A 13337-nucleotide genomic window follows, 5' to 3' on the forward strand; every position below is an offset into this window, starting at 1 on the left:
ACTGACAGGCAGACATTCATCATTTTGCAGATTAACACAGGTTAGCAATCCCTGTAGTACACAAAGGCCACAATTTTTCTCCCTTACAGCAGGAGTAGCAGCATTTCATACAGGAGCTGCTGGATATGTCAAGATAAGGCACAGATGGGAGGACATGGAGGGGATTAATCATTTCCCCATTCCTGCTACTAACTAACAATTCTTACTGCTAGTGGTGATAGGCTGAAAGCAGACCCAGTGGGACTGTATGCTTTGTGGAATTTTAAAGAGGGAATTACAGAAACAAGAGTCCCGGCAATTGCAGAGGGGGGATGTGTCACCTGTCTTCCCTTTACACCAGAGTCAAATCCTGCTTTGGCTCAGATTCAGGTGGTGTGTGACACAGCTAAGTTAATCTTCAAGCTGTGAGTTAACCAGAGAGAGAAAAAAGTAGTTTGGATAGCTATCCTTTTTAACCTCCCTCTAATTTTCACCATCAGCTGCAGAAAATGGGGCAGATGTTGACTCTTTGCTCTCACCATCATAAACACTGTGATGAAGCAGTAGCTTCAGGTTTCCAGTCAGGGCAACCAACTAAACTGAGATGTTGAGAATATGGATTAGAAAACTGATAAAGTGCACTGGCTAAGTAACAGAGCTGTAAATAGGGACTTCCCTGATTTGAATCTTATCTCTGCCATGAACTCACTAGATGGCATTTGGCAAGACATTGCCAATCAGCCTCAGCTGAAACACATGGAATATGCTACTTACTTTACAGAGCATTGCAAGGACAACATCAAGATGAGGCATAAGTCCTCTGCACACTCAGAAAGTGCTATATAAATGCCAAGTATTATTATTAAACAAACTCACTGTTTGCTGCATGCTCCCCATCTACTTTACTCGGTTAGCTTTTAAACTGGATGGGTCATGAAATTAGCACCTGCTATCCCCACGTGCTGCCAGAATTAACTCAAACAAAGTTGTAACAGGATGATTTGTTTGGGAGTATTGACCCTCATGTGAAGCTGTCTACAGATATTACATTATACTATCACCCACTTGGGTTTTGCCTTTTTTTAAACTAACAGCAGCTGTTGTGGGCCATGCAATCCAGATTGGGACATCAACATGGGGGGAGGGCAGGGGATATTAACCTTTTGCTCCTCAGATGTTTTCCCACTAAAACTTTCACCTGATATGGCTGCTTGCAGCAAATAGCTGGGGGGGGGGCAATAATTTTCAGTGGGGAAAATGGCATGGGAGGGACACACAGAAGGATCTGATTCACATTTATGCAGTACTTTTTAGCAGCCTTTCCTTTTCTTCCACTCAGAAGAGCATCCGAATCTGTTGAAACAATATATCAAAATGTGCAAATAGCTGCATCAATGTAAGTGGGGAGGAAATCAGGGCTGCAATCCTAAACACACTTTCTGTGGAGTAAGCCCCATTGGACTTCTGGGTAAACAAGTAAGGAATTGCACCGTAACCAATCTACAACAGCAGTGTTAAGCAGACTTCAGAAAACTTGTCATGTGGTCAAAAGCTAGGTGCTATCACTGAAATACTTAACCCTCCTTCCACATGCCGTGGTCCCAGCTTGGAAGAAGGCCATCCCCAGCACCTGGAAAAGAACTCAAGTAGGATTCAGCTCATCTGGTGTTTAACCCTAAGAGACTAGATGCTCAAGGGAAAGTTCAGGAAGAAACTCAGTATGAGAATCACTGAAGAGGTCAGCTCGTAACAGGAGTTTAAATATATGCAAAGGTAAAGTGGTAGGAAAGGGAAAAATGGGAGAAAAGCACTGTTGGCAGGGGGTAAACTTTGGGTTAATGGAGAGTATTTAAAGAGAGAATGAGAAGGAGCATGGAGAGAGAAAAAAACTCTAAAGGCATTTAAAAGTTACAGTAATATTGGTGACTGCCAAGCTTCTTGATTTAGTTGAAATTTGCAGCAACAGATATGGTTTTCTCCTTTGGGGCAGAATTTGTGCGTGCATGTCTGGTTTTTCTTTAACTCACGTATAGCCCAATCTTAAGAAGCTATTTCTGCCCAATGTTGCATATTTGCAACAGGGACCAAATGTGTACACCTGTGAGGTGGGCAAAGATGTTAATGCAACATGTCTATAGATTCTCAAGAGACTTTCTTCTGGTATAGACAGGGGATATAGCTGGAGTATGTGTTGGGGTCTGATATTCAACAGGGAGAGTAACTATACCTCTTCATCTCAGCACAATGTCTTTTCTAGAGGCTGTTTGCTGTTGTTTCTTCTTTATCCTTCTAGGTTGTGAGCCTAGACAGGGGATCAGTTATTTGACTTTTCTCTGTAAACTGCTTTGTGAACTTGTTTTGTTAAAGCAGTATATAAATATTTTTAATAACATACAGTTATAAAAAATTAGGAAATGTACCCTAGGTACTACATGGAGATCCGACTCAACACAATCACATCCAGATAGGGGATGTTGTTTGTGTGTTTAAATTGATTGGGACAGTGTATGGCACAACACAATATGAAATCAAAGGAACAGAACTATCACAGAAAGATACCCATCTTCCAAAATCTGAGGGAGTAATTTTTCTCTGCTCTCGAGTCTTCCAGGCTTTTCACTGCAACTTTCAACTTGCATTTCTACTCATTAAAATGTCAACCCAGAGCATTTCAAAAATTTCTGTCTGTAGGGATCACCTTTCATACCAAATGTCTATTAAGGAACCACCTTGCAGAGGATGACCTGTTGCAGAGACCTGTTGTAGGGTACAAAATAAGGGTGGTGGAAATGAAGTAGTCAGTAAAAGAAGAGGAGGAGAGGAATCTCCAAACGCACACTACAGCATAGGATGCAATCTTAAACATAATTATAAGGGAGTAAGCACCACTGAATGCAATGAGACTTACTTCTCAGTAAACATGCATAGGATTGCACTGTCAATTTATTAAGCTCCAATAGATTCTGAGCCCAGAAGACACTTCCTCATGGGGAACTAGAACACAAATACTTAGGATATTGTATGAAAACCATTTAGAAATATGTTCCTTTAATATTTGTCAAAAATTTACATACAGTACATGACTCATAGAAAAGAAAGCTTAGACTCAGTCTTCCATACTTTAGCTGCATGTACATTAGACTGCTGCAGTGTAACTGACTTCACACACCCTTTCCCCCAGACTGAAGGAGTATAAGTGTTCTACATAGTCTTCGAATTCAATTGGGCAGAGATTCAATCTGGTAACTTTAACCAGGGCAAAATGCAGCTGCCAGGGTTTAGCTAGTGTTAAACTGAAATCCACCCCCCTCCCCAATTTTTACTGTACCATTTACTACTGGCAAAAATGGGGGATGAGGCCATTCTGTGCGGTGCAAAATGAGGAACAAAATATTCAAGGAAAGACATCACCAGTAGTGACAGCAACCACAGACTTCTCACTGGACAACAGTTGGTGGCCGCTGTTTTCTTCCTCCCAGAATGCTTCTGGAAACAGTACTACGTCATAATGCACCATTGTTTCCAGAGACTATTCTGGAAAACATTGAAATCCCCCAGCTGATGACATAAGGGTGTTTTCAGGGGCACTGTGTGAGGGAAATGGCAACTGCCAGCTAGTGGCTGGCAGGAAGACTGCCATCACTGATGTACAAAACTGGTGACAGTAACATAACAGAGGAGCCAGAAAAATAAGCCAGTTTTGCTCTCTGTATCCCCCTCTCCCCCACAAACTAAGCTCAAGTTCTTTCCTTTTGGGTTGGCCTCAGTTTTAACTGAGGTCCATAAACTGAATCACATCACTCTATTTTATTGTACCATCTTCATTAATTACCAGGCAGAATTCAATGCACTGGTCTTGACCTTTAAAGCCCTAAACAGCCTGTAGCCAAGATAGCTTAAAAATCACCTCCTCCCATATAAACCTACCCAAGTTCCGATGCCAACACATGAACAGAATGTTATTTGTTGATGTTGTGTTTCTGTGTGCTGCTCTCTTGTCTGTTTTAATTATACACAACATGCATGCAACAGTATGTTCTTTTGCTGTCATTTAGTAAGCTGCTTTGACTATTATAGTTAGAAAACAGGGCAGAAATTCTTCAAAATAAAATAAACAGAACAGTAATCTTAAAAGACTTGTAAACAACTACTGGGACTCTCTGAGCAGCCTTTAGGATGCTTTGGAAAGAACAAAATGGACTATAACAGGAGAAGAAACAGTCATTTTAAATAATAAATTCAATATCAAAAGAGTTATTCATAAAGTTCACCAAGGCTGCAATCCCTATGTAATGGGAACCTACTGGAGAATGGGACTTACTTCCGAGTATAAATGCATAAGATTGTTCTGTAATAAGTGAACTCCAAGCCTGAGCATATACCCTGTAACATTTTGATTCAAGCAAGCATTTAAAAAATCAACAAATTCCAACTTGCAAGAAATACCCTTACCTCCTTTACTCATTCCCTACCCTTTCTAAATTAAAGCCTATGCTTAACCATATATCACATATTCCAGAGCACACCTTTTACATTTATGTACTTACTACTACGGTACAGTTTGTCCTTACCAGGTAGTTAAGTTAATTGCTGTGCAATGCCTCTTTATACTAACTAACTCATTCAGTTCGGAAACATTGCCCATTTTATGGACTTGATTGTCAAAGGACTCACAATTAAAAAAAAAAAAAAGCTGAACAACACACTTTAAACTGAGCAGACAAACCACATCACTATGCATATTGAATTCTATAATACTTTTGCTATCACGTAGACTATGCCTGCTCCAATAACACTCATCAACACTATTGGTCTACAGTGTAAACAAAGAACTTTGAAACACCTGAAAGACAAACCAATTTATTTCAGCATAAACTTTTATGGACTGCAGTTCACTCCATCAGATGCCACAAGGATATGCCAAAATAAATAGGCTTGTCTTTAAGGTAATAAATGAGCTTTCAGGAAAGCCCTCTAGAAGTCTACATTATGATGTTCTCAAACAATTGCAATGGCTTCTTCCTTCAGGGACCCCTTTCCACACTGACTCACTTGTTGAGGAACACACATACACACAGTGCTTCAGAGACTTCTGGGGCATGTGCCTAAGTAAGATACCTCGGTTTGGGTTGTCAGGTCTCAGGATCCCCAAGGGAAGGGCTCGACAGTTTCTGCTCCCCATCCTGTACTATGAAGCACCACTCCATAGATTCCATGCTCTGCCTCCGAGCCTCAGGGCCTCCGAGCCTCCGTCATTTGAATACTGTAACCCAGCAGTATTCAAACAGGGGCACTGCAACACCCCAGCCTGTGGGTCCAGGCCTCTACCCCCTTAAGGGGTAGGGGCAGCCAGGAGACGGGGGAAGGCAGCGGCACGATCCACAGGATTGCATCGCTCGGGGGGCTGCAGGGGCTTGGGTGCACTTGCCCAAGCCTCCTGCAGCCTCCCGGGGGTGCGGGGAGCCCTGCGCAACCTTCGGCAGGGCTCCCCAGGTCAGGAAAAGTGAAAGCGGAGCGATCGCGCCCCGCTCCACAAAACTGGAAGCGGAGCACGATCTGCACCCTCCAGGCCCTGCAGCAGCCATCCCTGTGTGCGGGGAGCAGTGCGCAAGTGCCTGCAGGACTCCCCAGGCCAGGGAAAGGGAGAGTGGGGCAATCGTGCTCCGTTTCCACTTTTGCGGAGGCAGATCACTCCACTCTCCCTTTCCCTGACCTGCAGCACCCTGCAGGCGCTTGCACAGGGCTCCCCGCACACTGGGATGGCTGCTGCAGGGACTGGTGAGTGCATCCCAGTAATGATGGATGCATCCACCATGCATCTGACTATACCTGAGAGAGCAGAGGGGGTCCGTGTAGCACTGATTTGCCCGTTCTCTACCAATATACCAGTATCAATAATACAAATACAGCATTCCATGGGAGTCCATTGGGAAAAATCAAGTATCCTTGATGTTTCCCATGTTACAGAAGACACCCTTTCGTTGGAGTGAGCTCCATTCAAACAATAGGACTTAGTTCTGAGTAGACATGCAGAGGGTTGCACTATAAGTTGCATGTATGTTCTCTGCGTCTTGTTGTTTTCACCAAAAGTCACCTCAGGAGGTTGCAATATTTGCGTGGAGGACTAGGGCATAGAAAGGGCTACTTAAGCCATTTCGGCCCAATGTTTTATATATGCAACAGGGACCAAATGTGTACACCTGTGGGCCAGGCAAAAATGGGCTGTTCCCTTCCTGCCATTTTTTCTGATAGTTTTTCCCATTCAGAATTGCTGTTGCTCCCTATGGAGGAAGAGATATCAAGACTCTTCCTGGGTGTTAAAGGAGCTTGGGCACAATTGTGAGCAGAAAAATCAGCAGTACTCATTTAGTTTCCCTGGTGGCTGGGAAAATAGTTTTTTTTTGGGGGGGGGAGGGGGGGTTTGAGCAGAAAAATAGCCAGAGGAGAAAGAGAAAAGTATCTCACACCAATACTCCACTCAAGATCACAGCCTCCTCTGGTTGCTTTTGCTTAAATAAAAATTGGGAGAAACATACCACTTTATGTTATGCATCATTTCAACCTAATGCCCAAGGAGTAATCTAATTCTAGGTTTGTGTAAGTGGGCACTCTGAAGACAAATGATATATTCCAGTTGAGGATCTGGTTCTCATTAGCCAACTCGCTTTGCTCTGGAAAGGTAAAAAGAAAATGACACACTGTCTGTTGATGGAGCTCATGGTGACTCATGAGTGAATGCCCATTCATTTTAAACTTCATCATGTTGCCAAGTGGCTTTTTCCATTAGGTTAAGTAGAAAAAACCTTCTGCATCAAACTATGTATGATTATAATGATGGAATTCTACTGACTCCTAGGATTGTTTATCTAGAGAGCAGGGAACACTGGGCCACTGTTATATTGGGGACAGACAACCAACACATGAAGTCAAGCTGGTTTTCCACAGGACTGTCTGCAGAAGAGATCTGCCATCTGACTGACTTGTAATATTCAAAAGAGGTGCATGAAAATATACCGAATAAAAGTCTCAGTAGTACTTTGTCTACAAGAATCTGGTGTTCAGATTACATCAGCAATGCATGTTTCCGGCTGATCTGAGTGCAAAGGTTCTCCATCCAACATGCGAACTCACTTTATCAGTATCTCTATAGTTTAACACATATATGCACACACAACCCAAAAGGATCCTCTGCATGGACCTCATGTCCTCGTGGTTTCCACACCCCTGTTGTAAGCTGCAGAGGGGCACTATCATTCCTGTGAAAGAACCCTCTCAACAAAAACACTAATGGTCTGAGTTTTAGCTTTGTTTGATGAAATAAGAGTCAGTAAGCAAAGAATACACACTTCCGAAGGATTATGGGGAAAAAGAGAAATACATTGTTGAACAAAATAAGCGAACTGGTGAAGGAATCAAAGGGAAGATAAAATCTATATTTTCATCTTGTAATAGTCAAGACAGCTACATTACAAATGATGCTTATAATAATCCACTCAGCCCTGCGCTATCCCAAAGTGACATTTTTCTATGAATATATAAATAAGAGATAGAATTGTTCATTTCTTAACTTCTAGTTCCAGTGAGAGAGAAAATCATTATTCACACATGCATTCAAAATCAAAGTACATGTTTCACATTCTACAGCAAGTTTTATTCGGGTTGGCCATAAGCTGCCTTGGGTGGGAAAAGCTTCATATTAGCTTCTGTCCTTTTCCTGAGGTCTACAAGCATCTCCCAAACTGGCTGGGGCTGCAATCCTATGCACATTGTCCTGGGACTAAGAACCATACAACACCATATGACTTACTTCTGAGAGCACGTGAATGTGTTTGTGGTGCAAGTTGTCTCCCCCCTCTCATTCCTCTCTCACTGCCCCATCACTGCTCCTCCTTCCCTGAGCTGTGACTTCTCTTTCAGACCTGATATGGATCCAGTAAATTAACTGAATGGGCATGAGAACATAAAGGCCCATCTAATCCAGCTTCCTGTTTCTCACAGTGGCCCACCAGATGCCGAAGAGAACACTCAAGACAACAAAATACCTACATCCTGTTGCCACTACCTTGTATCCGACATTCAGAGAGGCTACTTAGAGTATTAGGAGGTTGCATCATGGCTTGTAAGCTGTGATAGACTTGTCCTCCAGAAATCAGTCCAATTCCCTTTAAAAGGCATCAGGTGCTATCACCACATCCTGTGGCAAGGAGTTCCACAGATTAATCACATGCTGGGTTAAGGAAAAAAATCTTTTGTCTGTTCTAACTCTCCTGACATTCAATTTTAGCTTATGTCCCCTGGTTCTGGTGTGGTGTTGAGTGAGGAAAAAGAACATCCCTGTATCCATCCCATGCATCTCAACCATATCCTTCCCCCCCCCTCCCGCGCCTTCTTTCTAAGAGCCCCAAATGCTGTAGCTGCTTCATAAACAGCTTGGATGATTGTTTGCTTGTTTAAAAGCAAAATATAAATCAAATCAAGCTATGTGTGCCTATGGCAGGCATCAAGGATACAAGTTCCATCTATCCAATGGGAAGACCTACTCCTCAATCTTAGATATGTGGGGCTACTGTAGATATTCAAGAGAAAGTAACAAGCAGTCTGCCCATGCTCAAAAGATACTAGTCACTCTGTACTTTGGTGAAACCAAAGATCATCTCAAGACTCAAAAGGTCCTGTCTTCTTAATTAATTCATGTCTCCAGGTGAAGTTCTGGCACTGATGGTAGGTGAGCACTAGTTCAGATGCAACTATACAGTACATAAGAACATAAGAACAGCCCCACTGGATCAGGCCATAGGCCCATCTAGTCCAGCTTCCTGTATCTCACAGCGGCCCACCAAATGCCCCAGGGAGCACACCAGATAACAAGAGACCTCATCCTGGTGCCCTCCCTTGCATCTGGCATTCTGACATAACCCATTTCTAAAATCAGGAGGTTGCGCATACACATCATGGCTTGTACCCCATAATGGATTTTTCCTCCAGAAACTTGTCCAATCCCCTTTTAAAGGCGTCTAGGCTAGACGCCATCACCACATCCTGTGGCAAGGAGTTCCACAGACCGACCACACGCTGAGTAAAGAAATATTTTCTTTTGTCTGTCCTAACCCACCCAACACTCAATTTGAGTGGATGTTCCCTGGTTCTGGTATTATGTGAGAGTGTAAAGAGCATCTCCCTATCCACTCTGTCCATCCCCTGCATAATTTTGTATGTCTCAATCATGTCCCCCCTCAGGCGTCTCTTTTCTAGGCTGAAGAGGCCCAAACCCCGCAGCCTTTCCTCATAAGGAAGGTGCCCCAGCCCCGTAATCATCTTAGTCGCTCTCTTTTGCACCTTTTCCATTTCCACTATGTCTTTTTTGAGATGCGGCAACCAGAACTGGACACAATACTCCAGGTGTGGCCTTACCATAGATTTGTACAACGGCATTCTAATACTAGCCGTTTTGTTCTCAATACCCTTCCTAATGATCCCAAGCATAGAATTGGGATAGTCATTTCCTGCTAGCACCCTGCTTCATTCTGGCTGTTATTTTGACCATCAGAATATGCAGAATATGTGCAATCATGCACAGCCTCTACTGCAGGGGTGGGCAAACTTTCAACTAAAGGGATCCTGGACCTTTAACAATTGCATGGAAGAGGGAATTTCAGCAGGTCATCTGTGAGATGACAAGCTGCACCTGCTGAAATTCCCTCTTCTAGACAATTGTTAAAGGTCCAGGATCCCTAAAGTTGAAAGTTTGCCCACCCCTGCTCTACTGCAACAAGAGGAGGATTGCTTTGTCCTGTGAATTGGTGCTCTTGCTCTATGTCTCCCTCCCTGCTGGTAGAACTTGGTCCTGATCAGCTCAGGAAAGAGGAAGAAAGACCTGAGTGGAAGCTCAGCAAATGAACAGCAGACAGATGAAGGGTTAGCAGATGCAATGGGACTCCTGTACATTTAACAGCCAAGTCTCAGTTAGAATTTTGGCTGTGTGTCATGCATGGATAACAAAAGCTGCACCTGCTATAATTCCCTCATCTACAAAATTATTAAAGGTACAAAACTCCTTTCTTGCTTTGCATCTGGTAACCCTACACTAGGCAGGCCCTGTTACGTTATCTTCTCCTGTTCCTTCCAGCTAAGGTTCCCAGCTTTCCAACCAGCCTCCATAACAGAGCCTTTTAATAGCAGCTTGATCTGCAGTCATTCACAGGTGAGAATGTTTATTTGCACACAATGGAAAGCTTCAACTACCGATTTTTGCAAATCAGCCTCCTATTAAAAACGAAAGAACCATTTTTTCTGGTAACCCTATCCTAGACCTGCGAGGTCTGCCATTTTGACCTGAATGAGTTGCCCTTTCATGATTCATTTACCAGACCTTCTAGATGCACAGGCCAAGCTAACCCTAACTCTGTTTCTGGAAACTGTGCCAGGGCCCAATCCTATCCAATTTTCCAGTGCCAGTGCTGCTGTGCCAACAGGGTATGCACTGCTTCCTTCGTTGGGGAGGCAGTCCCAGAGGCCTCCTCAAGGTATGGGAACATTTGTTCCCTTACCTCAGGGCTCCATTGCAGCTACACCAGTGCTGAAACATTGGATCGGATTGGTCCCCCAGTCAGCCCTGTTCTCTCCCCTTGATAGCTCCCCACATATGGTTAATCAAAAAGGATCCTCTCAGTCACTAACATGGAAAGAGTTTTGCCATTATCTACTCTGGGGAGGGGGGTGCCAAACTTATTTCATAAAGTGGGCAGATTGTATTCATGGTGCTTGCGGAGGGCCAGAAGTGACATCATTAAACAGGAAGTGGTGTCAATAAGCAGATGATATCCAGAAATAAGAAGTTTGTTGTAAAATAGAAAATGTCACTAGCTGCAAATGAAATAAGAGAAAATGTGCAAATCTTACTCATATTTTCAATATATGGGAGAGCCCAATTATACACAGGAGGCCCTTTCAGCAGCTCTGCTTCTGTGGAGGTGTCAGTTCACAGCTCAGCAGCTGAGAGGTGGTCTGTGAAATGATGCCCTGGCAGAACTGATGCGGCTAAAAAGGCGGCTCTGGAAGAGCCCTATTATCACAGGACCTGGATAAAAGAGCATCTGAGCATCTGCATTCAGCCCACAGGCTTGTTTGACACCCCTGATCTACTCCGTGTAACATACTGACTGCTAAATACATCAGAAAGCCAATGCTTTTGCAGCAAATCTTCAAGACAAAGAAGGCTGTTTTCATAATCTGAAATAAGGTTTTCCCAAGCGAAAGGGATGCAGTGTGCAAACAATCTTTTTTTTACCAAATTTTAGCACTGGAGTGACTTCCAAAGTCATAGGCATCATTAACACCAAAACTGAAAGGAAAATTCTTTCTTTTTAAGACTACAGATTCAGTTCATGTGCAAACAAGCAACACAAATTGTGAAGCTGAGCTAAAGGGTTGCATTTTCAGTTCAAACGGCTCACATTTTAAACGCAAAATCTGGATTGACAAGCCAAAGCCTGATCTAAGCCTGCAAAAGCTGAAAGTGTGTCTTGATTCAAGCAGAAGGTATAAAACTGGGAATCTCTGCTGTCTGCTAACAGACTTTTAAATCTCCCACTCTGCAAGTTTAAAAGCAGAAAAGCTGCATATTTGTTTTTTTAAAACATTTCCCAACTTCACTTTTAAAATCATTGTTGCTTTTTTAAAAAAGTTTTATCACCCAGAGGCGTCACTAGGGTTTGCATCACCAAATGCAAGGGGGGATCAGCACATCACCCCTATAATGGACCTCTTCCCATGCAGTGGGCAGGGCAATGCCCTGGGCAGTGGGCATCATGATGTACTATTGCCCCACCCCTATTGGTTTTTTCTCTGTAACTGGAGAGCAAGATCTGCAGTTAGAAACTTCCAGGCCAGACAAAAAGACTGAAACTGGGTTCATATATGACCTACTACAGCATGCCAATTATGCAAGAAAATCAGAAAATGTGACATTTTAATTTGGGGGTATGAACATGACCTCATACCACAGGTTAGCATTCCAGTCATGAGAGCATCTCCATCTGGATTTCCCACTGCTGCAATTTCTTTAGCAAATTGGGCAAGGGTGCTTGCAAATAAGTTTAAAAAAAAAAAAAATTTCAGAAACCTTTCACAACTCACTAAAAATTGGCTTGTGACCCACGGGTGGGTCCCAAACCACAATCTGGGAAACACCGTTGTAGCAGTTTTGCAATTCTCAGTCAATTGGGACTAAGGAGATGTGGGTTCAAATCCCTGTTCAGCCAGTGGGTGATCAAGGACCAGTCGCACACTCTCAGCCTGTGAGGAAGTAGAGGCTGAGAGTGTGCGACTGGTCCTTGATCATCCATTGGATGAACAGGGATTTGAACCCACATCTCCTCAGTCCCAATTGACTGAGAATCCTGTGATTGTTGTAGTGATAAAATGGAACAGCCTCTACATACACTAGCTACCCTGAGCTTTAGGAAGGATGGGACAGAATGCAACCATGATAATAAATTTTAAAAGACAGTAAATCATAGCTATAAGTTTCCCAAAGTTTGCATTGCTCCTGCTTGGCTTAAGGCCATATCTCAATTTTGTAATCTATTATAGGCAATAAGCTGTGGTTTTATACCATTTGATCACCTGCTCTGTCTTCATCCAAGGCAAATGCAAGTGGCTATCAAGCAGCAAATAAGTTCAAATAGCAAAAGCCCCACAAAGGTTTCCAGCAATTAATTAAAACACAGCTGAAAACATGTCAACTTAACATCTACAGGAACAGGAACAATGAACACTCAATGCCCAAGATCCAGCAGAGGAAGATATCTGGCCTTGTTGTAAGAAATGATCATTACCTAATTCCAACATGCACTTACATATAAGGCATGCTGAACACTGAGCAAACTCTTACACCTTTTAACAGCTGAAGGCTGAATTTCACCATGTGCAGTTTTTTTTTCCATCAAAGTGCTACATTGATGGGAGAAGCTGCATTTGGTAGAATTTCCCCCTCTAGCTAGTGTTGAACAACTGATCACAATGGCTGCGGTACCACATTGGTGGTACCCATGTCCTGTTCCCATTCCTTCAACAAGCACACTTCTATAGTGCTGCATCAAATGTTCAGACTTGATATTTGACATAAGAAGTAAGCTCTCACATGGGAAGAAAGACCCCCTAAAAAAAACAAAAAAAACTCTTAGTTATTTTTCAGGACAAGTTTTGTGCCTGTTCACAGTCCTGTGAACAGGACTTTGTGGTATGTTACAGCTTCAGTGCCATTTTCAAGAATTATTCCTTTGTCACTGTCCTGCATAAGTAGGTCCTGGTGCAGTAGTATTTTCCTGCAATGAATGGCATTATTCACTGGCATACAG

General features: G+C 43.0%; 1 protein-coding gene across 6 annotated transcripts in view; it reads right to left on the minus strand.

Annotated features, from left to right (window-relative positions):
* Nucleotides 1-13337, minus strand: part of KCNMA1 (potassium calcium-activated channel subfamily M alpha 1) — a 619222-nt gene that overhangs the window by 568006 nt on the left and 37879 nt on the right. The gene's annotated exons all lie outside the window — the stretch shown is intronic.

This window comes from Tiliqua scincoides, chromosome 3, assembly GCF_035046505.1.
Source record: "Tiliqua scincoides isolate rTilSci1 chromosome 3, rTilSci1.hap2, whole genome shotgun sequence".
Classification (NCBI taxonomy): Eukaryota; Metazoa; Chordata; class Lepidosauria; order Squamata; family Scincidae; genus Tiliqua; species Tiliqua scincoides.